Raw genomic sequence first — 15,797 nt, forward strand, 5'->3', positions numbered from 1 at the left:
ATATACTTTCTCATCCACTTCTGTGAGCCTGCCAGCTCATGTGGCTGGTTTATGGAACCAGTAAAAGCCATGGTCCGAAATAGGCCCTGAATTCTTAGTCCAGGGATCTCCCTCCTGTATACTGTCTTTTATATCTGCAAAGAACATTAGATTCTATCTACACAGAGTGATGGATCTTTCAAACAGAGTGCCGGTAGCATGATGTCAGGAAGTGGTTTTCATATTGAGGCTTGAGAATCATCTGGAGAGCTTGTTCATTTTGATTGGGATTTTGTAACCATGGGGTGGAACCTATAAATACACACTTTCAATGGTGACCAGGGAGATCCTCATGTAGACGGCCACAAGGTGGCCCTTTGACAAATACTGCTATGTGCTCAAGACTGGGTATCAGGAGACCTGGATGTGAAACTTGGCTCGGTGTCTTTCACTCCTCAACCCACCCTGTCTGCCTCGGTTTCCTCATAAAAATACTGGGGTACAGCAGTGGACCTTAATTTTCCCAGTGCATTAGAATCATCCGGGGTTTCAGATTCAGAGGTCTGAGGAAAGCCTGGACATCTGTTTCTTTCCAAAGCTCCCGAATTCGAAGATGAGAGGAGTTAACCATCACCCTCTTTCAGGGTAGGCAGGTGTATGTTCTGCAATAAGGGGCATACAGATTTGTGCATTTTTGGTGCTCTTGGCAATGACTGGACGTGGAAAAAACACTTTCATCCCTAGCTTCCTCACCCTGTATTTGCTGTCAGTGATGACAGTATACAGGAATGTCCACTGGGCTCCTTACTTTCTCTCCTTTAACTCTCAGAACACTACTTTTTTTTCCAGGAAAATATTTGTGTTTTACAAACAATGAAGCCGAATCTCCAAGGGGCCACATTGTCTTCAGAAAATCTCATTTCTGGGGGTTTGAGCAGGGGTTTGAACCCAGGTCAGTCAAGCTCAAAGTGGTCACTTTTCTCGTGGGTCCCCAGAACCAGTTGTCTCTCTGGAGTCTGCATCTCACTTTGTGAAGATGAATGAGCATGAATGTGAATTGTTAGTCGGCCAGAGCTGCCGTAACAAAGTACCACAGACTGGGGAGCTTCAACAACAGAAATTAATTTCTGCACCATTCTGGAGGCTGGAAGTCAAGCATCAGGGTGTCACCAGGTTTGGCTTCTGAGTCCTCTTTCCTTGTCCTGCCAACAGCCACCTTCTCACTGTGTCCTCACGTAGCCTCTTCTCTGTGACAGTGCACGCCTAGTATCCTTTCCTCTTCTTATAAGGACAAGATTAGGACCTCATCCTTATGACTTCATTTACCCTTAATCACATCTTGAAGGGACCTATTCCTCAATGTGGTCACACTATGGGTTAGGGCTTCAACATAACAGTTTTGGGGAGACACAATTGGGTCCATAATAGGATCTTTGGTTTATTTTATCTCATTAATATATGTGGATCAACAACCCACAGACCAGTTCATTGGATGTGGGTGAAGAAATTCTCAGTGAGTCACAATTTCAAATCATTTTGTTCAGTCGTTTTTCAGATTATTAGCTCAGAAAGCACTGGGCTAGACACTGTGGGTCCTTCACAGTTACCCCAAAAGCATATATGGCTCCCTGAAATTATGTGTCATAATTGTATGGATATATAAATGTGTGTTTTTATGGGGAGAAAATCCATAGCTTTCATTAGATCTTCAAAGACTTCACATGACCTTCAGAGCTTAAGCAGCAATGAAGGCCTTTCTCAGTTCTTAAGTTCTGAGATTCCAAATAGAGACATTCTGTTCTCTTGAAGGCTCTTCAAGTAGTATCCCAAAGATGTTATCATACTGCTCTCCTTCAACCCCTGGGCTTAAGAAAGATTATGCTTCTGGACCAATCACGGCAGGTTTCTTGGAGGAGGTGAGCATTATGTCTAAAAGTCTGTTGGCCACACTTTGTGAGTAATGAGGGCATAGAGGGTTTCCTACATCTGAAATTAGACCAAAAAGTTCTGATCTTTCTATAGAAAAGAAGGAAAAGAACGTCCTGGTGAGATGATTTAGGATTTGCCATGCTTATGAATAGATGAATACACTCTATTCATAATGTATATTTTGCACAAGTATCTTGAGGGAATAATCTCCCAGAATGACTCAGCAAAAAGCAACTTTTTGAAACTTCCATCATTGTGCTCATTTTTTCCCATCACTACCTTCATCCAATGAGTTCTTGTAGCCTATGGATGCTCTGACTCTCTCACTTGGATGGTTTCCATATTCAACTAACTGGGTCCCTGCCTCCTGCTTTGCCTACCTCAGATCCCTTCTATGTGTTGCTAGATCAGATTTTCTGAAAATCTTTGTTTTGCTCTCTCCTCCTAAATATTCTGAAGACTGTATTATTTCAAGACTATTAAAACATTTTGAAAATAGTAACATGCTGTTTAGAATTTTAAGTAGTAGTTACATCTTCCCATTAGAAGGAATTAGAGGTACCTGTTCATTTCAGGTACAATCACAAACAGCTAAGTAAACCATAAGTGGGGTCAAACACCATCCTCTGGCTTTGAAATGTGGTAGATGATGATGATAGAATTAATAGCCAAGGTTTTTGAGTTCTTACCATTTTCTAGAACTGTTTTTTTTATTAACTTTTTTTAAGTTTATTTATTTATTCTGAGAAGAGACAGAGACAGTGCCAGCAGAGTAGGGGCAGAGAGAGGGAGAGAGAGAGAATTCCAAGCAGGCTCTGCATGGTGAGTGCAAAGCCGGATATGGGGCTTGAACTCACGAACCATGAGATCATGACCAGAGCTCAAACTAAGAGTCGGACACTCAACCAAATGAGCCACCCAGGCGCCCCCATTTCCTAGGACAGTTTTTATCATTTTGTATCTATGAACTAAATTTAACTTGCCAAGAATCTTGCATGTAGATATACCTTGTTATTCTCACTTATATGTAATAAACCTAAGACATTAGGAGGTTAAGAAACTTGCCTAAGACCCCATAGTTAGTAAATGGTGATGACAGGATTCAAGCCCAGGTAATGTGGAACTAGTGTTGCAAGAATAGCATTGAAAGAAAATACGAACATGATAACATTGTGTAGAAAGCCATTTTAAAGCTACCTTTCAAATTTCCAATTAAGTACAGTTTAATTTTCTTTCTTTGATAAAGATTTATCAGCAGAATTTATTTATGTTTATTGGCTATCATTAGAGAATCTGGAGAGTCACAAACAGAACCTGGGGAAGAAGTAGAAGGAAGTATATATGTTTACTGAAGGTAACTGAACAAGAATAGGGAGAGGAAGGGGTTGGTGATCAATGGAGTTCCTTAGCGTGCTTATAGACAAAGGAGAATATATTCGGTGACCATTGCTACAATAATACCATGTAACAAATTACTCCCCAGATTTCAGTGCTTTACAACAAACGTTTATTTCTCTGTCAGCAGTCTGCAAGTGAACTGGAAGACTCTGGTTCAAGCTGAGTTGGTTCAAGTTGGCACTATCTATCTGTCATTGTAGGACTCAGGTTTAAGCCATAGTGTTTACAAAAGTATAATCTTCTTATGGTACAGGGCAGGAGTGCAAGAGATCAAGTCAAACAACATAAGCCAATGCAGAGTCTGGTTGCCATGATGTACTTTATAGTCACACACCTTTCACTGGACAAGCAAGTCACATGGCCAAGACTCAAGTCTCCAGAGTGGAAAAGTATAATTTGTCCTCAGTGAATAATGACACAGGTGAAGGAAAATTATTACAGTCTACCACAGAAGGATTATCTGTGGTTGAAATAAACCCTACCTGGTGAAAGGTCCTATGACTATGTCCACTGGAAGGGGTAGAAAAAATCTTAATGGGAAAGAATATTAAACTTAATGGAGAAAAACATCACCACTGGGTGGTACTCTTATTCCAGGACAGCTTTTTGCAGGACAGATGTATTTGAGTAGCCAAATAAGGAAATTTTCAATAGGACATTACAAGTTGAATTTTTAAAACTCAAACCATGAATATATTTTCATTTCTACTTCACAATGTTAATATGTGTGAAGTACTCAAAACAGTGCCTAGAAGAGAATACTCCTACTAGAGTATTGCTGTGATGATGATGATGATGATGATGATGTCAAAATTGTGCAGCATTTCTGTTCTTTGTATATTTCCTTTCCCCTGCTTGAACTCAACAACGGTTTCTACAAGAGACCCCCCCAGTGCTTACGTCCTAATGAAGACCTTTTCTAAGTCTCATGACCAAGAAACAGAAAGTAATAACTTTTGGGAATGATGGACATTTTTAATAATATAATTTTGTATGGGGCGCCTGGGTGGCGCAGTCGGTTAAGCGTCCGACTTCAGCCAGGTCACGATCTCGCGGTCCGTGAGTTCGAGCCCCGCGTCGGGCTCTGGGCTGATGGCTCAGAGCCTGGAGCCTGTTTCCGATTCTGTGTCTCCCTCTCTCTCTGCCCCTCCCCCGTTCATGCTCTGTCTCTCTCTGTCGCAAAAATAAATAAACGTTGAAAAAAAAATTAAAAAAAAAAATATAATTTTGTCCAAAGCATTAAGGATGAGTTATAATGGGTGCCTGGGCGGCTCAGTCAGTTAAGTGTCTGACTTCAACTCTGGTCATGATCTCACAGCTCTTGAGTTTGAGCGCCACATCGGGCTCTGTGCTGGTAGTGCGGAGCCTGGAGCCTGCTTCGGATTCTGTGTCTACCCCTCTCTCTCTGCCCCTCTCCCACTTGCTCTCTGTCTCTCAAAAATAAACATTAAAAAAAAGGATGAGTTACAAAGAGATTTGGGGGATTTAATGAGAAGTGTGTAAGAAGGATCTGTCTTCCACCCACATTGTTTTAACAGTCAAATATAGGATAGCTAAAGGGGAGAAGGTAGGGAGAGAAATTTGTCTCTTACAATGTTGGTAAAAGATATGGCCAAGAATGGCCCAATTTGGAAAGAGTGTTCTATGTGCAGCTACATAATAGGTAGTATTCAATTTATTCAAGCAGGATAAAATTTTTAAAAAGTACAAAAATCTTGTAAATAATCAAATTAAGTAGCCAGTGTCCCAAAATATTTGGCCATTTTCCCTGAGAGGTCTCCCACACAGCAAAAAACCAGAAAACTTTCTTAAAACACACACACGCGCGTGCGCGCGCACACACACACACACCCAAAAGCATAAGAAGTGAAGGTCAACGTTCTAATAGTATCAGGGAAAAAACAATCTTGAGATTGTAGAGGTCTATTCATCATGATGTTTTCTTTCTATTTGAAATACTAAAGGAGAATTTGTTTGGAAAGAGAAAAAAACTTCCAACTCCTTATCCTCATATGTTTGGCATTAAAGTGAATATGTTCTTTTCTTAATGAATGTATCTAACCAGAAAAGAGTCTCAGGATCCTGGAATGTCTGCACTGACAGCCCTTGGAGACCACTCTGAGACACTGAAAGAGAGTTTACGTCCCTTGCTCAAGTGCACCATTAGTGACAGAGCATGGACAAATTACCCAGATGTTTTTATTCTAAGTCCAGTGTCCGGTATTAAACTGAATTTAATATAGTTTCCCCCAGCTGCTTACCTTTGGGAAAAATTACTTTCATGTTTTCGTTTTCCTTGCCATCAAAATGGAAGGACTAATCAGTGGCTTTTCTAAAGATATCCCATTCACTTCTTTTGAGGTATGCCTCATGGAAAAATGTTTCTTCTTTTTTGTTTGTTTGTTATTTTTTGCTTCAGGTTCAAAGACTTACCAGTCAATGGAAAATTTGAGGGAGGAGAACTTTTGAGGATTCCACATTTAACATATTGAACAATGGACAGATTTCTTACTGGTCTCCATTCCATTCAAGACTTATTATTTGTATAAAAACAAAAGCAAACATAAACTATTGGGACTACACCAAAATGGAAAGGTTTTTTTTTTTTTTTAAGTTTATTTATTTTTGAGAGAGAGTGCACTCATGCTCTCATGTAGGGGAGGGGCAGAGAGAGAGGTGGACAGAGCTTCTGAAGCAGGCTCTGTGCTGACAACAAAGAGCCCAAGGCAGGGCTCAAACTTTCGAACCTCACAAACCATGAGATCATGACCTGAGCCAAAAGGATGCTTAACCGACTGAACCACCCAGGCACCCCCAAAATGAAAAGTTTTTGGACAGCAAAGGAAACTGTCAACAAAACAAAAGGCAACGTAGTGAATAGGAGAAGATATTTGCAAATGACATATTCAATAAGGGGTTAATATATAAAATATAAAAAGAACTTATACAACCCAACACTAAAAAAATAATAATAAATAAATAATCTGATTAAAAAATGGGCAGAGGACCTGAATAGACATTTTACCAAAGAAGACATACAAATGGCTAACAGACACATGAAAAGATGCTTAACATCACTAATCATCAGAGAAATACAAATCAAAACCAGAATGAGATATTGCCCTCATACCAGTCAGAATGGATAGTATTACAGGGACAAGAAATAACCAGTGCAGACGAGGGTGTGAGGAAAAAGGAACCCTTGTGCACTGTTGGTGGGAATGTAAATTGGCACAGCCATTGTGGAAACTGAATGGAAGTTCCTCAAAAAACTAAAAATAAAACTACCATATGATCAAGTAATTTACTACTGGGTATTTAACCCCTGGAAAATGAATTAGTAAAGATATGCCTCCCCATGTTTATTGAATCATTATTTAAAACAGCCAAGATATGGAAGCAATCCAAGTGTCCACTGATAGATGAATGGATAAAGACATGGTATGTATAGGGGCGCCTGGGTGGCTCAGTTGGTTAAGCGTCCGACTTCGGCTCAGGTCACGATCTCGCGGTCTGTGGATTCGAGCCCCGCGTCGGGCTCTGGGCTGACAGCTTGGAGCCTGGAGCCTGTTTCCGATTCTGTGTCTCCCTCTCTCTGACCCTCCCCCGTTCATGCTCTGTCTCTCTCTGTCAAAAAAAAAAAAAAAAAAAAAAAACTTAAAAAAAAAAAGATACGGTATGTATACACACACACACTGGAATATTACTCAACCACAAAAAAGAATGAAATTTTGCCATTTGTGACAACATTGATGGACCTAGAGGGCATTATGCTAAGTGAAATAAATCATATTGAGAAAGATAAATACCATGTGATTTTAGTTATGGGTGGAATCTAAAAAAAACAAAAGAGCAAACAAACAAACAAAAACAGATTCTTTTTTTTTTTTCGACTTTTTTTTTTAATTTATTTTTGGGACAGAGAGAGACAGAGCATGAACAGGGGAGGGGCAGAGAGAGAGGGAGACACAGAATCGGAAACAGGCTCCAGGCTCCGAGCCGTCAGCCCAGAGCCCGACGCGGGGCTCGAACTCACGGACCGCGAGATCGTGACCTGGCTGAAGTCGGACGCTTAACCGACTGTGCCACCCAGGCGCCCCAAAAACAGATTCTTAAATACAGAAAACAAACTGATGGTTGCCAGAGAGTAGGTTGGTAGGGAGATGGGCAAAATAGATAGAAAGGATTAATATATACACATTCCCAGTTAGAAATAAGTCAGAGATGAAAGTACAACATAGGGAATATAGTCAATAATATTGTAGTAATATTGTATGCTGACAGATGGTGACTATACTTATCACAGTAAGCAATGAGTAATGCATAGAAACCTGAATGGACACCTGAAACTAAATAGCATTCTATGTCAATTATACTTCAATAATTTAACAAATGATTATTTTTCTGGAAGAAAAGTTTTTGCTGAAATTTCTCAGAGAATTGAGCTTTGAAAGATATCCTATTTGGGATGATGGAGCTATGTTCAACCTGCTGAATTTACATAAAAGTACTTAATAGATAATTATTCAATGCATGCTTTCTGGTGCATGAATCAGCATTCTGAGGTTTGAATCTCAGAGACTCTTAACTGTTGGCAAATATTCAACATTTGTCTCTCTTAATCTTTACTATTAAACTTTTTTTGACCTAATCTTCCTTCAGTCTCTCATCCACTGTGTTTATTATCCAAAAACAGACACTTAAAGAAATCAGTGATAACCATTCTCTCAATAAAACTAAAAGTTCTGAGCTATCATCCTGTCCCATCTTCAGATTAGGACACTGAAACAGGGTGCTTATTCAAAACTTCCATGAATAATTTGTTTGCAAGTTACGATCTTCAACTTCTCCCTGGTTTTCTCTGTGCCACAAAACCCTTCTAGTGGCACCTATTAGGAAAGACAAACTCCTAGTCCTCCAACCTGCTTGCTTCATGGACCGAAGGGAGTTTCATTATTAATCATTTATATATTATCTCTACACTGCCTGCCTCCTTCTTAATCACCTCCTTGGAATCTACTGCTATTAATCATCAAATGTGTGTCTGAGCATTACCGGTAATTATCTTTGAATGTTTGCTACCTGTCAGTTTAATTACTTGTTTTCCCCCAAGGAGTACAGACTGATTCAGGTCCCTGACTCTACTGTGTGCATGTGTGTGTGTTAATGTGTTTACATTGTACTTGATTCTGTGTGTGCGTGTGTGTTACTTTTAGATTCCAATTACCATTGCATGAAGTAAAACTATATTTCAAATAAGTATTCCTAACCCTTGATCACCTATGAAACCACATACTTTTTGTTGAATGTGAAGGCAGAAAGTCAGGTATAATCTTTGATCCCCTTGGTTTAATCTTGTATCGCTCACAACAATTCTTTGAAGTCCTCTATAAACTAATTGATTTTACTTCTCCAGGAATAAGCACTGTACGTATCTGGGGAGGGGAGGTTATTTGTGTGTATGTGTGTGTGTTTTTAATCCATTCAGTGTTTGCAGGGATCAAACATGAATGAGACCAAAATTCGTAATCAATACTTGTCCATTCCTCTTAGGGTAAGTACCCCAAAGAAGGCTTTACACCCTCACTTTTTTTTTTTTACACCCTCACTTTTGAATGGAGGGTAGAAACATAGTTTGTGTTTTTTAGGGTATGCAAAGAGCACCTAAATTGTGTTTAGAGCAAAGGAACAAATTAAATAAGCACTCAGTTTTCTCTGAGGAGGACATTTCACTATACCAGAAGAGTACTGGCCATTAAGGAACATACAGAGTCACATGGTTGGAGACAGAGGGGATGAAAAGAAAGAAATGAACGTTTGTTGAATGTCTAGACGTACTATTTTATTTTATCCTCCAAATGATAGTTCTTGTGTGTAGGTCCCATTAACTCAGAAAGATTGCCCTACTACACTCAGATGGTAAGTAACAGAACTGGGATTTAATCATGATCTGCCTGATTCCAAAATCCATATTCTTGCTGCTATACCAGTGCTGCCTCAAGATAAACATGTGCATAAATAATATCAGATAATGGGAACATTATGTAAATGTAAATGTAAAAGTCAGAAGAAATACAGATAATGTTCCTCTCAAACTCAGAAGAGGGGTTCAGACAACCTCTTCTAGATGGGTTGTCCAGAGAAAGCTTCATGAAGATTATTTTGGACTGAAGAACATGTAGAATGTAAAGATATAAGACATGGCCTCATTGATCAAAGATCTTATAATTTACTTTGATATATAACAACTGTAGCTTACATTTATTGACCTTAATATGTGTATGGAAAGATTCTAAGCTAGATTCTAGATCTGTTGTCTCCTTTAATTGGTTCAACTGAAAAGGTTCAAGTAGAATAGAAGTTTGGTTGTCTCTCATGTCACAGCACTGGGCAGGTGAATTGGTTGCTGGAGCTTATTCTGAGTCAATGAATGTAAAAGCATTCTCTAAATTGTAAAATGCTATGTGGACTTACGAGAAGTGTTGGGAATTTCATGCAGGGTAGCTGGGTAATTTGGGGAGGAGATTCAACTTAGTGAAGAGTTTTTAAAAACCAAATAGTGGAGTGCAGAGTTTGGATGATGAGTTCCTATTTACAGATGGAGTAACTAAGTCTCTAAAAGGCCAACTGATGTATTCAAGGTTATGTTGCAGATGACTTAGGGAAACATCCAAGTCTCCTAACACTAGATCTATTGCCCTTTTGTCCAAGTCTAATACCACTGGCCAAGTGTACATCCAAGCTAAAGAGAATGCTAAACAGAGTGCGGTGGTGTGGACTACACAGTCTCAGTTATGGGTCAAGGCCTTTATTTGCTCTATCTCCATCATTAATACTCAGAGAAGAAAACTGGGGGCGCAGATAACTCTAAGTTGTAATTCGAAGAAGATAAAAATGAAAACAAGGGTATTTTATAGGTCTAGGACACCTACTATGTGCCAAGTTTTCCATGCCATCCTTTGACAGTCTCATAAGTAAAGTACATTTATCCCCATTTTAATAGAGGGTGATAGAGTGGTGGTGCAAAGTTACACAACTGGTAAATTGTAAAGCAGAGATTCAAACCCAAATTCCCCTGCTCCAAAATATGCCCCATTTCCAGTCTACCACTTTGTTTTCATTCAAGTGGAATAAATCTGTTACATGAATTGTTCTCCAGTCCTCACAATTTATCATTTCCAAATTTGATGACAACCACTTCTCCAAGGTGTAAGAAATGTTTCTTAACTGGGGAAGAATTATTTTCAAGGAAAGATTACAACTTTCTTCCGTTTTCCTTAGAAGTATGTTCTTCCTTTAATAGGTAAGACTTCTGACTTCTGAATAGAACAGAAACTCTAGATGAAAATGTTTCCTGAAGCTCAGGTATTTGATATGTACCCATATCCTTGGGATATACTTAGAAGGTATCTTCTCTCCTTGATGTCAGTGGGATTCTGATATTTTATTGGCATTTGGCAGAGAACTATTGGCAAACTGTCATTACAAAGTCTGGCCTAATTTGGAGGATTCCTTATTGCAAACCCAGGAATGGCTCATTCTGTGATCAGGGAGCAGTCCAATGTGCCTCAATTTCCCTTGTATAGATATTGAAATTGAAATTCTCCATGGAGAAACTGGATATCTTCTGTTGAATTGCTACTGTAGTTTTATATGTCCATATATATGCCCAGTTCACTTTCCCATTTTCTTGTTCTTATATTTTGTTTTGTTTTAATTGAGATGTTAAGGTCCTATACCGCTCTGAGTGGCAATTTTAAACCAGATTTCTCTATAGACTTGGGATCTAGCAGCATTTGTGAGATGAGGCTGATCCAATTATCTAGGCTTAAAACTCTAGAGAGATAATATTTTACAAACTGTGATGTTATGTCCAGTGTACTCTCTTGGTTAAAAATAAACATTTCTGAGTTATAGACTCTTTGTTCAAGTTGGTTGTATAATTGAGGGACCAGGAGGGAAATGTCCTTTTGAAGCTGAAATGGAGTGTGTAACATCTTATTGCTACAGTTGCTTTTTCTTTATATATTTTTTCATTTAATTAAAAAAAAAAGGTCTTGCTCTTAAATTTAAAATTACCTGGGAATTTGTTACCCTTTGTTGTTTTATCATAGGCCTCTTTGTGTAGCATACTAGAAATTCTGTGCAGGAGAAAAACTTGTTATACCTCCTTCCTTTATGGATAATGTAATTGAAGTAGATGTTTTCCTCAAGATCACATAGCAAGTGTTAGTGTAGAGCCATGAAGAATCGAATCCAATTTTAATCGAATTAAAAAAAAAACAACCCTGATGTATCTGTATTGATTAGGGCTACTAATTGTTAAGTTTACCCTGGTTACATAAGAAAAGAGAAACATGTTGGAAGGATCTCTGAGGGTATCCAAGAGGATTAGGTTTGGGAATAAGCAGGAACCAAGTAGCTCTGGAGGGGAGGCAAAAATGATAACCTCACAAAACAGACACAGATAAATTGTTCAGAAAAATCAGAGAATGGAGAGAACAGACATCAAGGCGGCTCTGGTAAATAAGGGAATGCTTTCTGGAGGAGGCAGAATTTGAGCTGATCCTTCAAGGATAGGGTGGATTTATATGCATTGAGACAGATAAGGAAAAAGCATAATCTTTGGTAATAGCTCAAGGTCACTTTTAGGGAACTTGACACATGCACATGTGAAATACCGGGATGATGCTGGAAGGGAGGTCAGTAGGTGATAAAAGGTCAGGGTGAGGGGTATCAACATCATGTCAGCGGTCCCACACTCAAGTTCATACGGGCTCAACTTGGGTTAAACGTGGTTGTTTTGCATTGTTTTTTTCCCCATCTTTCTGCCATTGTTTTTCCCTCCATTATGTGCTTTTCTCACTGCTCTTCCTCTTTCTGTTCTTTATGCCCCACTTACCTTCTTTTCATTATTCTTCTTTTTGCCCATTGCCTGTGCTATGATTATTGCCCTTATTTTTAGTATATTAAGTTTGGTATAAAAATCACCTACTTTTGAGTTCCAATTCTGTCATGACAGTTTGAGAAGCTCCATAGACAGACTCCCCATAGAAACTGGTGAAAATATTTTTTTTAAAAATTAAAAAAAAACATTCAAAGTATTTAGAAATGATCTAAAGGGCATATAGCAAATGAAGAAACAAATTCATTAAAAAGTGATTAAAACTCAGTAAGAACGGTGAAAATGTATAGTATCTCAGCTAAGACTCAAGTCTTAGTTTCTGAGGAAGAAACTAGACACTCTACTAAAGTTATCAGGAATACAGGACTCCATCTCCCCTGGCCCCTAGTCAAGGGGTTATCTTCCCAGGGGGAACAGCATGTCAGCATTGCTCATCTTGCTCCCAGATGTCTGTTGCTGAGGCCATGTGTGCAGCCAAGAAGTTACTCTTTCCTTCTTCCCCTTAACCCCTCATTTATGGGAATGAGGCTCTACCTTGGGCACCACGGAAAATACTGAGAGGCCAATCTCCCTTGTCCCAGCTTGTAAGGCAGTGATTCCCTATGGGAGAAGCAAGCCAAGAAGACCTCCACCCCTATCCACTGAGCACGCAGCTCCTAAAGTGGGAGTGTCACTCAGACAGAAGCAGGACATCGTCCCAAATCCCAACTTTAAAGCCCTGGCTCAGAGATTTTGCCTAGGGAAGGAAGTAGGCCTTAACATGGACAGTTCCGGGTTCATTCTGCATGTCGCTGTCCAGTTTTCCCAGCACCACTTGCTGAAGAGGCTGTCTTTATTCCATTGGATATTCTTTCCTGCTTTGTCAAAGATTAGTTGGCCATACGTTTGTGGGTCCATTTCTGGGTTCTCTATTCTGTTCCATTGATCTGAGTGTCTGTTCTTGGGCCAGTACCATACTGTCTTGATGATGACAGCTTTGTAAAATAGCTTGAAGTCTGGGATTGTGATGCCTCCTGCTTTGGTTTTCTCTTTCAAGATTGCTTTGCCTATTCAGGGTCCTTTCTGGTTCCATACAAATTTTAGGATTATTTGTTCTAGCTCTGTGAAGAATGCTGGTGTTACTTTGATAGAGATTGCATTGAATACGTAGATTGCTTGTACTTTAACAATACTTGTTCTTTCTATCCAGGAGCATGGAATCTTTTTCCATTTTTTTGTGTCTTCTTCAACTTCTTTCATAAGCTTTCTATAGTTTTCAGTGTATAGATTTTTCACCTCTTTGGTTACATTTATTCCTAGGTATTTTATGTTTTTTTGTGCAACTGTAAATGGGATTGATTCCTTGATTTCTCTTTCTGTGGCTTCGTTGTTGGTGTATAGGAATGCAACCAATTTCTGTGCATTGATTTTAATATCCTGCAACTTTGATGAATTCATGAATCAATTCCAGCACTTTTTTGTGGAATCTTTTGGGTTTTCCATATAGAGCATCATGTCATTGGTGAAGAGTGAAAGCTTGACCTCCTCCTCAATTTGGATGCCTTTTATTTCTTTCTGTTGTCTGATTGCAGAGGCTCAGACTTCCAATACTATGTTGAATAATAGTGGTGAGAGTGGACATCCCTGTCTTGTTCCTGAACTTAGGGGAAAAGCTGGACCACTTTCTTACACCATACACAAAAATAAACTCAAAATGGATGAAAGACCTCAACGTAAGACAAGAAGCCATCAAAATCCTCAAGGAAAAAGCAGGCAAACACCTCTTTGATCTTGCCTGCAGCAACTTCTTACTCAACACGTCTCCGGAGGCAAGGGAAACAAAAGCAAAAATGAACTACTGGGACCTCATCAAAATAAAAGTCTTCTGCACAGCAAAGGAAACAATCAGCAAAACTAAAAGGCAACTGACAGAATGGGAGAAGATATTTGCAAATGACATATCAGATAAAGGGTTAGTATCCAAAATCTACAAAGAACTTATCAAACTCAACACCCAAAAAACAAAGAATTCAGTGAAGAAATGGGCAAAAGACATGAATGGACACTTCTCCAAGGAAGACATCCAGATGGCCAACTGACACATGAAAAAATGCTCAACATCACTCATCAAATACAAATCAAATACAAATACAAATCAAAACCACAATGAGATACGACCTTACACCTGTCAGAATGGCTAGCATTAACAACTCAGGCAACAAAGATGTTGGCAAGGATGCGGAGAAGGAGGATCTCTTTTGCATTGTTGGTGGCAACGCAAGCTGGTGCAGCCGCTGTGGAAAACAGTATGGAGGTTCCTTAAAAAATTAAAAATAGAACTACCCTACGACCCAGCAATTGCACTACTAGGCATTTATCCACAGGATACAGGTGTGGTGATTCGAAGGGACACAATGTTTACAGCAGCACTATTGACAATGGCCAAAGTATGGAAAGAGCCCAAATGTCCATCGATGGATAAATGGATAAAGAAGATGTGGTATATTTATATAATGGAGCATTACTCGGCAATCAAAAAGAACAAAATCTTGCCACTTGCAACTACGTGGATGGAACTGGAGGGTATTAGGCTAAGCGAAATTAGTCAATCAGAGAAAGACAAAAATCATATGACTTCACTCATATGAGGAATTTAAGAGACAAAACATGAACATAAGGGAAGGGAAACAAAAATAATATAAAAACAGTGAGGGGGACAAAACAGAAGAGACTCCTAAATATGGAGAACAAACTGAGGGTTACTGGAGGGGTTGTGGGAGGGGGGATGGGCTAAATAGGTAAGGGGCATTAAGGAATCTACTCCTGAAATCATTGTTTCACTATATGCTAACTAATTTGGATGTAAATTTTAAAAAATCAAAAATAAAATAAAATAAAATAAACACAAGGAGATCCCACCTCACACCTGTCAGAATGGCTAAAATGAACAACTTCGGAAGCAACAGATGTTGGAAAGGATGTGGAGAAAGGGGAATGCTTTTGCAATATTGGTGGCAATGCAAACCGGTGCAGCCACTCTGGAAAAGAGTATGGAGGTTCCTTGAAAAGTTGAAAATAGAACTTACCTATGACCCAGTAACTGCGCTGCTAGGTATTTATCCAAAGGAGGATACAAAAGTGCTGATATGAAGAGGCACATGCACCTCAATGTTTATAGCAGTGCCATTAACAATAGCTAAATTATGGGAAGGGCCCAAATGGCCACCGACTGATGAATGGATAAAGAAGATGTCATATATATATAATGGAATATTACTTGGTGATCAAAAAGAATGTAATCTTGACATTTGCAACAATATGGATGGAACTAAACAAAATAAGTCAGAGTAAGACAAATATCATGATTTCACTCATGTGTGAAATTTAAGAAACAGAACAGATGAACATAGGGGAAGGGAAGGAAAAATAAGATAAAAACAGAGAGGGAGGCAAACGATCAGAGACTTTTAAATACAGAGAACACACAGAGTTGATGGGGGGGGGGGGGTTTGTGTGGGGGGATGGGCTAAATGGGTGATGGCCATTAAGGAGGGCACTTGTTGGCATCAGCACTGGATGTTTCATGTAAGTGATGAGTCACTGGGTT

The sequence above is a fragment of the Lynx canadensis genome, chromosome D4 (genome assembly GCF_007474595.2).
Source record: "Lynx canadensis isolate LIC74 chromosome D4, mLynCan4.pri.v2, whole genome shotgun sequence".
NCBI lineage: Eukaryota > Metazoa > Chordata > Mammalia > Carnivora > Felidae > Lynx > Lynx canadensis.